Genomic DNA, 13,932 nt, shown 5'->3' with positions numbered 1-13,932 from the left:
TTCCTCAGTGCAAGACACGTGAAAGCCCGCATGGAGTTTGTTAAAAAAACACCGGAAGGACTCCAAGATGGTGAGAAATAAGATTCTCTGGTGTGATGATACCAAGATAGAACTTTTTGGCCTTCATACTAAGGGGTATGTATGGAGAAAACCAGGCACTGCTCATCACCTGTCCAATACAGTCCCAACAGTGAAGCATGGTGGTGGAAGCATCATGCTGTGGGGGTGTTTTTCAGCTGCAGGGACAGAGAGACTGGTTGCAATCGAAGAAAAGATGAATGCGGCCAAGTACAGGGATATCCTGGACGAAAATCTTCTCCAGAGTGCTCAGGACCTCAGACTGGGCCGAAGGTTCACCTTCCAACAAGACAATGACAAAATAATGAAGGAGTGGCTTCAGAATAACTCAGTGACTGTTCTTAAATGGCCCAGCCAGAGCCCTGACTTAAACCCAATTGAGCATCTCTGGAGAGACCTGAAAGTTGCTTTCCACCTACGTTCACCATCCAACTTTACAGAACTGGGGAGGATCTTCAAGGAGGAATGGCAGATGATCCCCAAATCCAGGTGTGAAAAACTTGTTGCATCAATCCCAAAAAGACTCATGGCTGTATTAGCTCAAAAGGGTGCTTTGACTAAATATTGAGCAAAGGGTCTGAATACTTATGGACTGTGTGATATTTCAGTTTTTCTTTTTTAATAAATCTGCAAACATTTCAGCAATTCTGTTTTTTCTGTGAATATGGGGTGCTGTGTGTACATTAATGACGAAAAAAATAACAAATGATTTTAGAAAATGGCTGCAATATAACAAAGAGTAAAAAAAATTAAGGGGGTCTGAATACTTTCCATACCCACTGTATAATATGTAGTAAATAATATTTTTCAGACCTTATAAATTCTTATGGTTGGGAAACTGTTCTATAGTGCTTGTCCCATTTGGGTGAGCTGGAGCCTATCCGTTGACTTTGAGCAAGAGGCAGGGCATTGTGGAGTGCAATACTGCAACAGTATTACCGTGTATTTTATTTTTTATTTTTGCAACAAAAACTAAGTTAAAAAAGTACTTTGCTAATGTTTGCATGAGTGTTAACAGCTACCAGTAACACTGTTAATGTGATGATAAATATTGAATTACTGTGGATCCCACATATTTGCGGTTCGGCACTTGTGGATTCACCTATTCGCATATTTTTTGAGGCAACCTATTCCCCGTTAGTTGCAGAAACCCCCGCTTATTTGCTGTATTTTTCTCCCTATAACTCACTTTTTTTTCACCTAATCCCTCACTTATTCATGTTTTTTTCAGGATTTTTTTGTGTGTGACGAATATAACGGGCGTCTATTATTTGCCGACTTTTGGTGTTTGCAGTTGGGCCCAGTTCCTATACTCCATGAATAGTGGGGGTCCGCTTATGTATCTTTACCCATTGAAATGAATGGACCTGCCATTAATCCGTTCCATCTTTACAAAAAAAAAAAACGCCCCCCAAAATCTTGTAATGTGTTCTTAATAAGTAGCACTCTATATAATTGTACATTTCAGTGCCCCTCTCGCTCGAAGATAGCTGGGATAGGCTCCAGCATGCCTGCGACCCTAGTGAGTATAAGTGGTACAGAAAATGGATGGATGGATGGATGGATTTCACTGCCCATTGTGTTCCTTGTGTTGTAAGTGCTTTGGCCACCAAGGGGCAGTATAATACAGACATTCATAATAAACAAAGAAGAGTTTCACAAGTAAGTGAATCTGTAAAACTGAGTCAGAGGATCAGAGAGGGTAAAGAATAAGTATAAGTATTGTTATATTGTTTGTCTACATGTGTTGCAGCTTGAAGTATTATTACTACTGCAAGATCAACGCTAGTTTTGTTAGCCAATGAATGGCGTTTTACATTGTGTGTTAGCATAAAGCTGGCAGACGTTTGCAAGTTTATGTGGTTTTATTAAATACCAAATGTGTAATTGTTATTGTGTTACATTTAAACTAGAACTGGGAATGTGACTGAAAAAGCTCGAAGCAAGCACTTGGCCAATTTTTTAAAATAATTATTTACGCTGTGTTTTTATGAAGTTCCCTGTCACCATTTAATGACAATTGGAAGACCAAACATTGGCTGAGCAATGACTCGTATCGCCAAAACACTTGCAAGTTGGGTCACTTCAAAATAACCTTGAGCAATGAACCACATACTGTTTCAGCAACCCTAAACATTATTTGCTCTCGTTTAGCAGCCTGTTTATAGGTCACTTTCCTTAATAGTTATAAACCCCAGCAAAGTTTTTTTTTTATTATTATTTTTTAAATACTTTTTTCATGAATTTAGTAGCAAAGAGGAGGTGTTACCACCCCCGACATGTTTGTGCATGTGTGTGGCTCTGAGTAAAGGGTTTAATTCAGCATCGGCATCTCGCTTCAACGCTCCTGCTGCTCGACCACAAAGACGTCTAATTGACACCGCAGATTTGGGCCACCGGATTGAACTGTTCCCTTTCCAATCCTTCAATCACCGCTGAAGTCATCGCACACAACAGGCTGCTGTGGCTCTGTATGCAGGCCGTACTTTATGCACATACACGTAAACAGTACGCTGCTATGAATGACCCCGGAATCCATTTACTAGCAAATCGGGTGTGTTTATGAACGTGATGGAAAGGTAGGGGGAAACAAGGCAAACGACAAACTTTTATGGTTGTACTGCCAACCCATTTACCCATTTATAAGTAAAAAAATATATATACAACAACAACAAAGGTATATTTTTGATCCACACATTTATTGGAAAACACATGACACATGACACGATTTTTTTTTTTTTTTATGATTCATCCATTTATATTCTATAGTTAAAACTATGGAAATCAATTCAAAGGCAACTCAAAAAGAAAACATTTGATGATAAAAAAACAAACATGCTTTATTATTAAAACTTTATCGGGCATGAGTAGGTCTTAAAAATGAACCGTGCATGCCTCACTGTGTTGCTAATAAGCAAAGACGTAATCATACAACGAAAAATGCAGAAAAATATATTTTTTTTCTGATCAAAATGTGGACAATTAAATAAATGAAAAGCATTTTTTTTTTTTTTTTTTCAGTAGAAAAATAACACAATGACAATATTATTCTTTGGTTTTTTTTTATTTCAAAAAGGATATAACAAGAAAATTAGTCAAATTAATTAGTCAAATTAGTCAACACATTAGAAAAAGCACACATCTCCATTTTAATGTATTTTTATGTATTTATTTCAAAATTATAATACATTTTCTTTCAAAGCAAAGCCAAAATGTGGTCCAATGAAGTAAATGAATACCATGTATTTTCCTTTTTTTATTTTATGAGTTTTTCTTTACATTTAGATGAAAGCCAATTTGGCAACACATACCTTTAATAACAAGATATAAGATAATAATGAAAAAATATATCATTACTTTTTGGCAGATTCTACAGTACTAAAAATATGACAGTATTTCCATTTTTTAAAGAATAATTTTGACCCTATGGTTAAATCTATGCGCCTATGTCTTCAATAGGTTCCTAAACATACCTATTGGAAGCAGCTCCAACTCACTTGCTCCCCAAAAATATATATATCTTATAAACATGGACATGCCTGAAAAAAAAAAATGCTATTTGGTGCAGGCCTTCCTGTGCTTGACTCCAGCTTTTCATCATCATGGCAACAAATGGTGGCTTCATCTGAGGAGCAAAACAAAAATTTAAAATCAGTGTGTGGTCACAACAATTATTATAAGAAAAAATAAAATTCTCTTTTCAACAAATAAGCGGAGGCCTGGGACCAGCTTTGACATATGTCCGTGTGTGCGCGTGTATTTGCTTGTGCTTCTATCAGCTGTCTGCATCAATGGCGTGTGTGTGACCCGCACCCACTCCGCCCTCCATTCTTCCAACCGGCGCTGGTAGACAGTGATGGGTCAGGGGTCAAGATTGAGTGTCTGGGTTTACTGGCTGACCCTAACGCCTGCAGCATCAAAACACACACACACACACACAGACAAGTTAGGGGGTGTTGTGTTTGCCCCCTAACCAGACTAATATCACCTTTGGGATTAGGTTCCAGACAGAAATACAATGACGCCCCCCAACCACCCGCCAAACACAAACATACACACGCACACACACACGCATAGCACGTTGGATGTGCTTGGTCATAAAACCGGACGGCATGATGCTGAGTCTTTCAGGATCATCTAATTGTATTTTAGAGGAGCAGTGGGGCGTGGCCATGGTTCGAAAGGAAGCTAGCTGCTAAGCATGCTACACAGCATACGCAACACCAGAGAAAGCGACGAGGGGCCGTCAAGGACATACAGTAATCCAGGCTTACCCTACGCACGTTCTACTGAAATACACAAGTGAATAGCATTTAGTACATACAAAAGTAAAACGCTCTCAAACACAAAACCATGATTTGTTTTCACTCACATACACAAGTGAAACACTTCTACGTACATACAGCTAAACACTAGCACAAAAAAAAATCACAACATTCAGAGAAAGGATTATTTAGAAAAAAATGATAAATTTAAAAAATGTAAAATATTTTTTTATTTCATTATTTCTTTTATTTAAAAAAGGTAAAAATGTGCATTATTTTGTAATGTTTATGTTTATGTCAAATTGTGTAAATTATTTTCGCCTTTTTAGGCCGCAAGTCGCCATTTTTCTTATTGTGACTTGCTGTGGCAATATGTTCTATAATATTGTAATAAACACAAGGAAACGCCGTGAATTGTCTTTCTGGTTTATTCCTTGTGAGAAAGAGGAGAAGTTGTGCAGACAGAGCAAGTGCACAGAATACAGGGCAAGGGCTTCTGACTAACAGGGCAGCTGCTGTCACACTTCCTCATGATTACAAACATACAATTGTTACTTGGAAGGTGTTGAAAAATAACTTTAGGTAGTGAGCCACATGCTCCTTCACCAGACATCATTACTTGATCACATGCAGCAGCCTTCTATGGTCAATTTCTAGCACATGCCTTTTCCGGAAATGACTGACTTCAGGTTGATTGGCCAAAATGGCCTTCCTAATGAGAGTTACGGGTTACAATTCCACCAAATAATTTATTTTAAAAACACCACTAGTGTGGTGTAGCCAAGTGCTAACTAGGCGCTAAGCTAGCTAGCGGGCACCTGCTGCTTACATGAGCTGTTAAAAGACACAACCAAAATTATGTTTCTTACATTACTAAGTGAAATCCAGCAGACCGATGCGAAGCTATAATACTAGCCTAATACAGTATATATGGTACAGTACATACTTATATTGTGTTTTAAAAAAATACTTCAATGTTTATAATTTCTTCGGTACTTGCGGCTAAAAAACGACGCATAGTCGTGGAAATGCACAAGTGCAGTCAATGAATGGGGCAATCATTGCCGACAGCCTCTCAAATATCCACTCCTTTCTCCTCGTCTGTTTGCTCTCGTTCTATTATCATATATAATACAGTATGAACACTTCTGTGTTTGATTGCTGAAGCCCGCTTGGGTGAGCGGCAAAACGCCTTCGAAGACAACCAGTCCAGCTGCAATTGAGTCAATGCTCTGAAAATGAAATGACCTGGATGAATGAAAATATTCACAGGCATCTTTCGGAACTTTTTGGGTTCAATACTCTCAAAATGGTGCTGGAAAATGAAAGGATGGCTTGGAAAGTTGCGATAGTGAAGCCTGCTCGGATGAGAGGTGAAACTTCTTCTAAGACAACTAAAACAAGTCCAGGTGCGATCGATTAAATGCTCAGAGACAACACTTCTGTGTTAAATTTCTCCTATCTGTAGAACTGTGCGAGCTAGAGAGAGGGAATAGGAGCAAAGGAATACTTTAAAAAGTGTTTGTTAGTAAGTTTAAGCGTGTTTTAATAAGTTTGAACGTATTGTGATTTTTCACCTATTGCGGGTGGGTTTGGAACATATCCCCCACGATAAATGACGGTTCACTATAATCCAAGCTGTGATCTATTTACAGAAAGCAGGATCAAACAAGTTCCATGTGGAAAACGCTTTAGATGGAAAGTCAAATCCGAGAAGTGTGAGACTGCTGAATCCCAGCTCAGAAATAAGAGGTCAAACACCAGAGGAGCAGACCATAGAGGGAGGGGGAAACTCCCCTAAATAAGCCCGAGTGTTAAACCTGATAATCCCCCTGCATTATTACAACATCTGTGAGGTCTACTGAGGCTCTGATGGTGATTAGCGAGACAGATGTAAACAATATCCTGGTTGAATAAGAGGAGAGGAGCGAGGCGACTGGAGATGGAGAGCCAAAGTGGGGAATATAAAGGAGGCCGCCCAAGCGGGAGCTGGAGATTTAGAGATACAAAGTGAGGAGACGCTGGAGAGGAAATGGGCGTAACATGCAGAATTTAAAGAGAGGGGATCCTTTGGGGGTGGGGGGGGGGATAAGGCATAGGGGGTGGGGGTTTAGGGGCAGCAGATTGGGAGACGGGACACATTATGGCGAGACACAAGGGAAGTTGGTTAGCTGGATGTAATGTATGTCTGGTGGGACCCCCTCAACGGGTCTGAGAAGCTAGGGGCACATCTTTATTTTTTTTGGGGGGGGCGGGGGGGCAGAGTAGGAGCAAGAGGACCCGGGAGGGGTCTCAAGAAGCCATTCAGGCTACACTCTCTGCCTGATGTCCTATTGAGGTCTGGGTGCGGGGCATGAGGAAGGCCTACCAATAACCCCCCCCCCCCACCTCAAGTGCAGTCTGGCTGTCTAGTAGTCTGCATGTTGGGTTCATTAAAGACTGTAAATGAACCATTAATGTAAATGTTGGTGTGAATGTAATCCCACTACTTTTTACTCTTACTTGAGTACAAATTTTCGCTACTCTACACATCTGTGTATATATATATATATATATATATATATATATGGTTGAATGCACTTGATGCAGTCAGACAGTTTAATAGCTGTAACAGTACACATCAAGTATACACACACACACTCACATACACAAACAGCGTATGCGACACATACCGTGTGTGATTTAAGGTGCGGCATGGTGTGAAAAACAATCGAGGAGTTTGAAAATGAAAGCTGTGACCACGGTGTGACACTCGAGAGTGAAAAATAACCCCACTGTCAATAACGTAAAAGATGGTATGGCGGTATGATACACTTAAATGTTAGTTGTGGACAGAGGTAGAAAAATATTTAGGCAAAGGGATTTTGTCATTAGTGACGTGACAACTGCGTTGTGGAGCATAAAAAAAAAATATTTAGTTGTGGTGATATTCTATATTCCTGTAATGAAGACTGTCAGTTGTTCTCTGTTGTTTGTGTTTGTGTATGGGGTTGGGGGTTGCGTTAGCTTGTGCTAGCCCTAACTGTGTTAGCGTAAGATACCGCGAACTGCATAAGCTTTTCCTTCATAAACTGAATTTGTCCTTTTTTTAAAAAAAATGTTTTTATTTTATTTTACTTGTAATAACACACACTAGATAGGTTTTAACAAGAGTTGTTATGAGGTTGGGTGCCATGAGGCCGTAGTGGTTAGCATAAAAACAAAAATTCCGCCAGGCACACTTTACAAAAGACATTACTTTTGTCTTTTTCCTGTATTTTGGATTCGCAGACGTCCCTCGATTGAAGGTAGCCCGTGGAAGCTCCTCGGATGCTCAATCTTCACTCCTCGATGCGCATTTAAGACAATTGAGATGCTCCTTAATATGGTGCCATGAGAACAACTTCCAGAGGAGCTAGGAACGTTGCCATTAAGAGACTTGGGATGAGCCCCATAGTGTTGTCAGGCACAACAACAACTCAGAAGCTGATTCGGTTTGGAGGCCAAACAACGGACACACTGATCCAAAGACATGTATCATTAGATCACACTCAGGCTCAATTGGGCCATTTTCCCTGCTTACCATAAGTGAGCGTGACTTAAACGTCAGAGGCCCCCCATTGGATTGTCACACTACCATATTACCACCCCTTCACACAGAAAGAGCTTTATGATTATTTAATATTGCCACAACACATTTTCATTATTATTAACCATAAAAATATATTTTTTTATAACATTGTATGACAAATAAAAACATTGGTACAGCGTGTGCCGTGGTACATCCTGCTGTTTTGTTTAGCAACAGAGTTAGGTTAGCAACAGAGTTATTTTTTTGTGGATGATTTGAGGAAATATGGTACTTTAAATTCACCCTGAGACATTTTCTTCCGAAATAAAGGCCACAATTTTGACAGATAAGGGCCGAACATCTGTTCCCACCATCGCGACACAACTGCTGGAGCACAACAACATCAGTAGTATCTCCTCGCACGTACACATACTTGATTGCGGAAGTCTCGCAGGATGACAGTCAAATGAATAACAATGAACTTGCACATCTAGAGTCAAATTGACAACAGCACAGATGAACTGAAAAGAACCGTGTGAGCGTGCGCATGTGTGTATGTGTGTGTGTGTGTGTGTGTGTGTGTGTGTGCACGTGCGCACAACGGTATCAGGGCAATCATATGATCAGAGAAGCACACCTACTAAGGAAAAAGTGTGCACAAACCTCCAAGTGGTCTGTGTTCCTCTCTCGTCTCGCATTGTGCATACTGTGAGGACCCCACCCTCGTCATCCCTGTGCAGTACGCGTCATGCCTGATGAGAAAAAAAGAGCAAAAATGAAGGGCCTGTGTGCCTCTTTGTCTTTCGACGTCATGATAACTGCGTAACTGGACTTCAAACTAAAACCTTCAGAATCATGCTAGCTGTACACTGGTTTGAGATAATAAACAAATGAATAACAATAAACAGCTTAAAGCCTCTTTTTTTTTGAAGAAATGCTGCTGCTAACCTGCTGCCTGTTGTGAAGAGAGTTGAGTTCACTGCCACTATGCAATGCTCATATCTCTGATTTTTTGCTCGCACGCAGGTCAAAGCAAAACAATCGAACGACGGCTCCTATATGTGATTGACTGGCGACCAGTTGAGGGTGTACCCCCCGCCTCTTGAACTAAGTCAGCTGGGATAGGAGCAGGGATAGGATAAAACAAGCACTATCCAAATATTTAAAAAGGTCGAAAATAAATGGCTTTCAATGGCTTACATTTCAAAACTGTAAAAAAATGAGCCAATTATTACTTCCTTACGATTTAAAGTGATTAAATAGGGCACTTTTCCCCACTATATTTTGTCGTCGTAGCACATCAAAAATAAAAAAAACCTAAAAAAAATATGACAGCTTATTTCATACTCCAGATATTTCAGCTGCTGATTTTATTAGCAGATAAAGTGACCCCGGGGGTGTTGCCTTGATAAATTTAGAGGATGGCGGATTCCTGCAACTTTTTAATCACAGCGATGTAAAGGTGAGAGGAAGAGGCGAGGCCCGAGGGTGCGCAGTAGCGTTTGAAGAAAGCTGGTTGGTAAAAAAAACTTTATATAGAGTATACAGTCTATATGTATAGAGTGTGTGTGTGTGTGTGAGACGTAATAAAAAATCGGGCCGTGCTCAAGTGGGTGCATAAGAGGCAGCAGGAAGGGGAAGGAGCAAAAGACAGTGTGAAAGGGTCAGCGGGGAAGAAGGCTAAAGCCCAGAGCGAGCAAAAGATGGTAGTGTATGCGCGTGTGCGTGTGTGTGTGCGTGCGCACGCGCAAGCATGTGTGTCAACCCCAGCTGGGCAGACATTTAAGTTGACATGCTGATAGGGATTTAAGCAGTGGGTGGGTGCGGGGTGTGTGAACAAAATGAGTGGTCACCAAACTGCCATCGCTAAGCTTGATCTCAACGCAAGAACCGAGACGATGAGGAGGCCTGGAGGTGGGGTTGTGTCGAAAGGGGGGCAGCGTTTGTGCGGGTGGACGACCACTCCACCCATACCCTCCCTCCAGGCGATGACGAGAAGAAAGAGGGGGCGTCGTGTGTTGAGGTGATGAGGGAAAGCGCTTTCTTTCTTTCTAATGAAGCAGTAGTCCTCCCAACGTCCCTTCCTTCCAGTTCCTTATAGACACCCACACATACGTGTGTATAAACCTGCAATTGGCTGGGGACCAATACATGCACCCCGCTTCTTGCCCAGAGTCAGCTGGGATAGGCTCTAGCACGCCCGCGACCCGCCTGAGGATAAATGGCACAGAAAATGGATGGATATTATATATATTTGTGTGTGTATGTATATATATATATATATATATATATATATATATATATATATATATATATATATATATATATATATTTTTTTTTTTTGTATAAAAAAGGTGTGTGAAAAAAATGCTAGAAATTTAATATAGAGTATTAAATACCAGTAAACTATTTGTTCAATATGCGGGAGAGATGGCGCCTATTCTAGCTGATTTTGGGCGAGAGGCCTAACTGGTCACCGGCCAATTGCAGGTCATATACGGACAAACTACCACTCACACTCACATTCACACCTATTGACAAGTTCGAGTCTGAAATGAAGGAGCGATACCCGGAGAAAACCCACACAAGCACACAAACGATTTGGGACCCAGATCTCCTGATAATGAGGCACATACGCTATTTGTGTTATTGAAAAGCATGTATTTTCACATTTTGTGAGTTTGTTTTTCAGCTTTTATCTGACACACCCATTCAGCCATTCTTTACATCACTTGCCATCGTCACGATTGAGCTGGAGTCTGCAGCTAACTTCAGGCGAAAAGCGGAGGCAGAGTACACCCTGGACAGGTTGACAGTCAATCACTTAAAAGTATATCCAGAGAAACATAACCATTTAAACTCGCATTGCCACTGAGTATCCGAAATACAACATCGATAAAAACAAAACACAATTTCAGACTATCTTTAACACTGCGCAGGAACACTTAACGCTTTGGGAGCTAACAAATTGCAAATCCCTGGTTACTGTACTTAAGTCAATTTTTTGGTGAGTATTTATTTTTCGGACAACCTTTTACTGACGAGTCAACCTTAAAAGATGTAAATGCAAAGTGGTAAAACAGATCTTGATTGATTTATTATGAGTGCTTTTCCCACCTCTGGTGCTTGTTAGCAATTAACTCTTTCATGTCCATGTTTGAACAATAGCGTCTACTGTATGTTCTGAGATAATTACAGTTTCTACCCATTTTTTCCACTGCTGGTAAGAGGGAGATGTCTGTTTGGCGAGAAGCGTTCATTCATTCGAATGGATTACGGGCGTATATTAGAGGAAATGTACTGTTGTCGAAATGTAATCCAAACAAAGCGCTAGTTTACGACACATACACAGTGCCGTATGTAACGCTCACGGCTGCAGTCAGGCTAAGAGGTGCGCGGCTACCTACTTTGGGGTGCACACGAGATGAACCCTGAGCTGACATGTTAAATTACAGGAGGCAGCAGACTGAGACAGACGGGGGGTGCTGGGGCTGCTGGGGGGGGGGGGGGCTGTCAAAGTGTCTGCCTGGGTTTCACTCCATGGAGCTGCAAGGGCGTTTATTTGACCAGGAGGGTGGGCCACGGAGATGCAGGACTGATTCCTGGCTCGATTTGGGCTGCTGGAGACGCACCAGAGGGTGGGTGGCGTGCACCCCCACCTGCTTCCCCCGCTTCCCCCTTTTTGCGTCAAGTTGTCCGTGGAGCAAAGCAATAAGAAGCAGCTTATAAAATAAGCAAACGCAGAGGCAGCTTACAGACGGTCGGCCAGCTGAGGGGGATGCAGACACACACACGGATACACATCTCCCCTTGGTGCACCGCCGCACCCCTGACCTTGACCCCTCCGGTCATTCCTAACCTGTTTCTGAATGGATGTCAGTGCAGCTGGGCTGTCTAGCTGCATAATAAGTGCAGCTTCCTTCCCCATACGCATACACCTTCATCATCATCATCATGGACCTCGTTCCCACGCTTGCTGGATGACTGATATGAAGTCTCGGCATTTGGACCGAAAAACCTTTTCTACTTGGCTAAATGACACTTAAACACTATTTTGTCTATGCAATAATATGATTTGTAAAATGAGGTAACCAAAATATTTGAAACAGCTCTCTCTCTATGATGCAGTGCAATTTTACACCACTACAACCGCCACAATATTGTTAAATTGACCAATTTAAAAGATCTTTGATCTTATGATCTTTTTAAATGTCAAAATTGAAAGAAAGATTGTGCATTTGTACTTAATGATAAGACAACATAAAACTTGAGTAGAAAGTTTTTTAAAAAAGCTATATAATGTTTCAACTGGAGCAACGTGGGATCTGTGTGCAAGCGCCTTCAAATGAAACTGAAATGAAATGATATAATATTATATAATATATAATAATAAATAATTCACTATCAAAGAAGGGAAAGGGAATGCCGGAAACAAATCAGAAAAGTTTTAGCAATACAGAATTATTTTCATTTTATTTACATTTTGTCTCGCTTTGAGTCCATAATTTGGTATTTAACCAATAAGATAACCAGTTAAAATTAAACGCATGTTTCATTTGATGGCATGCACACCAAATAAAATATTTGCAAAGCATGAAAAACATGAAGATTTAAAAATCTTTACCGCAAAAGATTCTTGTAGTATTACAAATAACAAATAAGAAATTTTTAACGTCTTAAAATCATTATCATTATTTTTTTCATACTAACAACATGCAATAATGTACTTTTATTTTATTATATTTAATTAGAATTTGTTTATTTATTTTTAATTTGTATTAAGTTTTGTCAGTTTTCTTTATTACCGGTAGTATTACTTGATTGCTTATTGGATGGTAGAAATCACATGAATCCACGCCATAAAAATTGTCGCAATTTCAATATTACAGTCATAAAGGTTTACCAACAACAAGATTAGTCTTTGTTGTTTTACCCCTGAAGGAAAAAAATAATTTGTAAAGAACGAACACACAGAAAGATCATTGCATATTCGTGGTCTAGCATTCATAAATTCTTCCCAAGTGTTTGGTCTCATGGTTTAAAGTATCCTTATTAATAGTGTAAAGGAAATTATAATCAATTTTAGGGGAGCGTCAATTATTTGAATATTTTAGCAATTCAGACTGTCCCTATTATACAAAGTTATCTGACTAACACAGCCACTTCTGTCACACTTATAGTAAAAAAAAATGTAACATAGTTGTTCAATAACCTTGGACAATGAGCCACATGCTGCTTTACCAATTCTTCACAATTCTGGTAAAAGTTCATATAGTTACCAAATATGGTACCTTGCACTCATAAAAAGGGACGCGGCATGTTTCCATACAATAAAAAAATGAAACTGAAGCTTTTCAATACAAAATCCTACTTAAGTGCGATGTGTCCATGCAGGCTGTATGCACTCATACACATTGTTCATCATACTTGGGGGGCACATTTTCATTAGGCCCAGGTCTGTGTTGAGTGCCATGGCCGCAGCTTAATCACACATACAGCACTACTCCATTTTCATTTCTTTTTTTTTCTCCTCATGCAGCTTCCATTCCATTGAGGCTCCATAATTCTGCCCCTCAGTGCTTGTCTGGCCAGGCGCAGCGTTTGCAGCCTGTTGCGATGACATAATCACTGACTGGGAGCAATGCATCCCCCAAAGCCCAAAACCCACTAACTTCCTTCCTAGAGTCTGTAATCAGAAGCTGTAAGGGGTGGGGATCGATACATGGGGTCCGTGGATATATTTAAGTAGCCAGCGGTTATCGCCAGCTCATTTTGTATTTAATCAGGGTACCTGCTCACATTGTCTGTTGCCACAGCTCCCAAGAGCAGTGACAATGCCCCACTCACGCATGGATTGCTGCGATTACGCATCATCGTCTTCTGCATAGAGATGTCTCCATGCGAGACTGTCGCTGCGCCACATTTAAAGGGAATGAGAGGAGCCGCTTTGATTGGCGGTGAATGAAGTTGGCGGTACACGCACCCAGTGTTGCAGCCCGCCCACTCTTAGTTCTGTACTTAGTTGTACTGCCCGCCGTG

At 40.6% G+C, this 13,932-nt stretch overlaps 1 long non-coding RNA gene across 1 annotated transcript in view; it reads right to left on the bottom strand.

Annotated features, from left to right (window-relative positions):
* Positions 1-3,240: 3,240 nt before the first annotated feature.
* The window catches only part of LOC133406582 (uncharacterized), a 41,692-nt gene continuing 31,000 nt past the window's right edge, over positions 3,241-13,932 (bottom strand). The window contains exons 4-5 of the long non-coding RNA XR_009769066.1: positions 8,557-8,645; positions 3,241-3,703 (exon numbers count right to left, since the gene is read on the bottom strand). This is a non-coding gene — a long non-coding RNA (uncharacterized LOC133406582). The remainder of the gene's footprint in view (positions 3,704-8,556; positions 8,646-13,932) is intronic.

This window comes from Phycodurus eques, chromosome 8 (genome assembly GCF_024500275.1).
Source record: "Phycodurus eques isolate BA_2022a chromosome 8, UOR_Pequ_1.1, whole genome shotgun sequence".
Lineage (NCBI taxonomy): Eukaryota > Metazoa > Chordata > Actinopteri > Syngnathiformes > Syngnathidae > Phycodurus > Phycodurus eques.
Note: the sequence above shows the minus strand (reverse complement) of the source record. Positions and strands in the feature narration are given on the sequence as shown.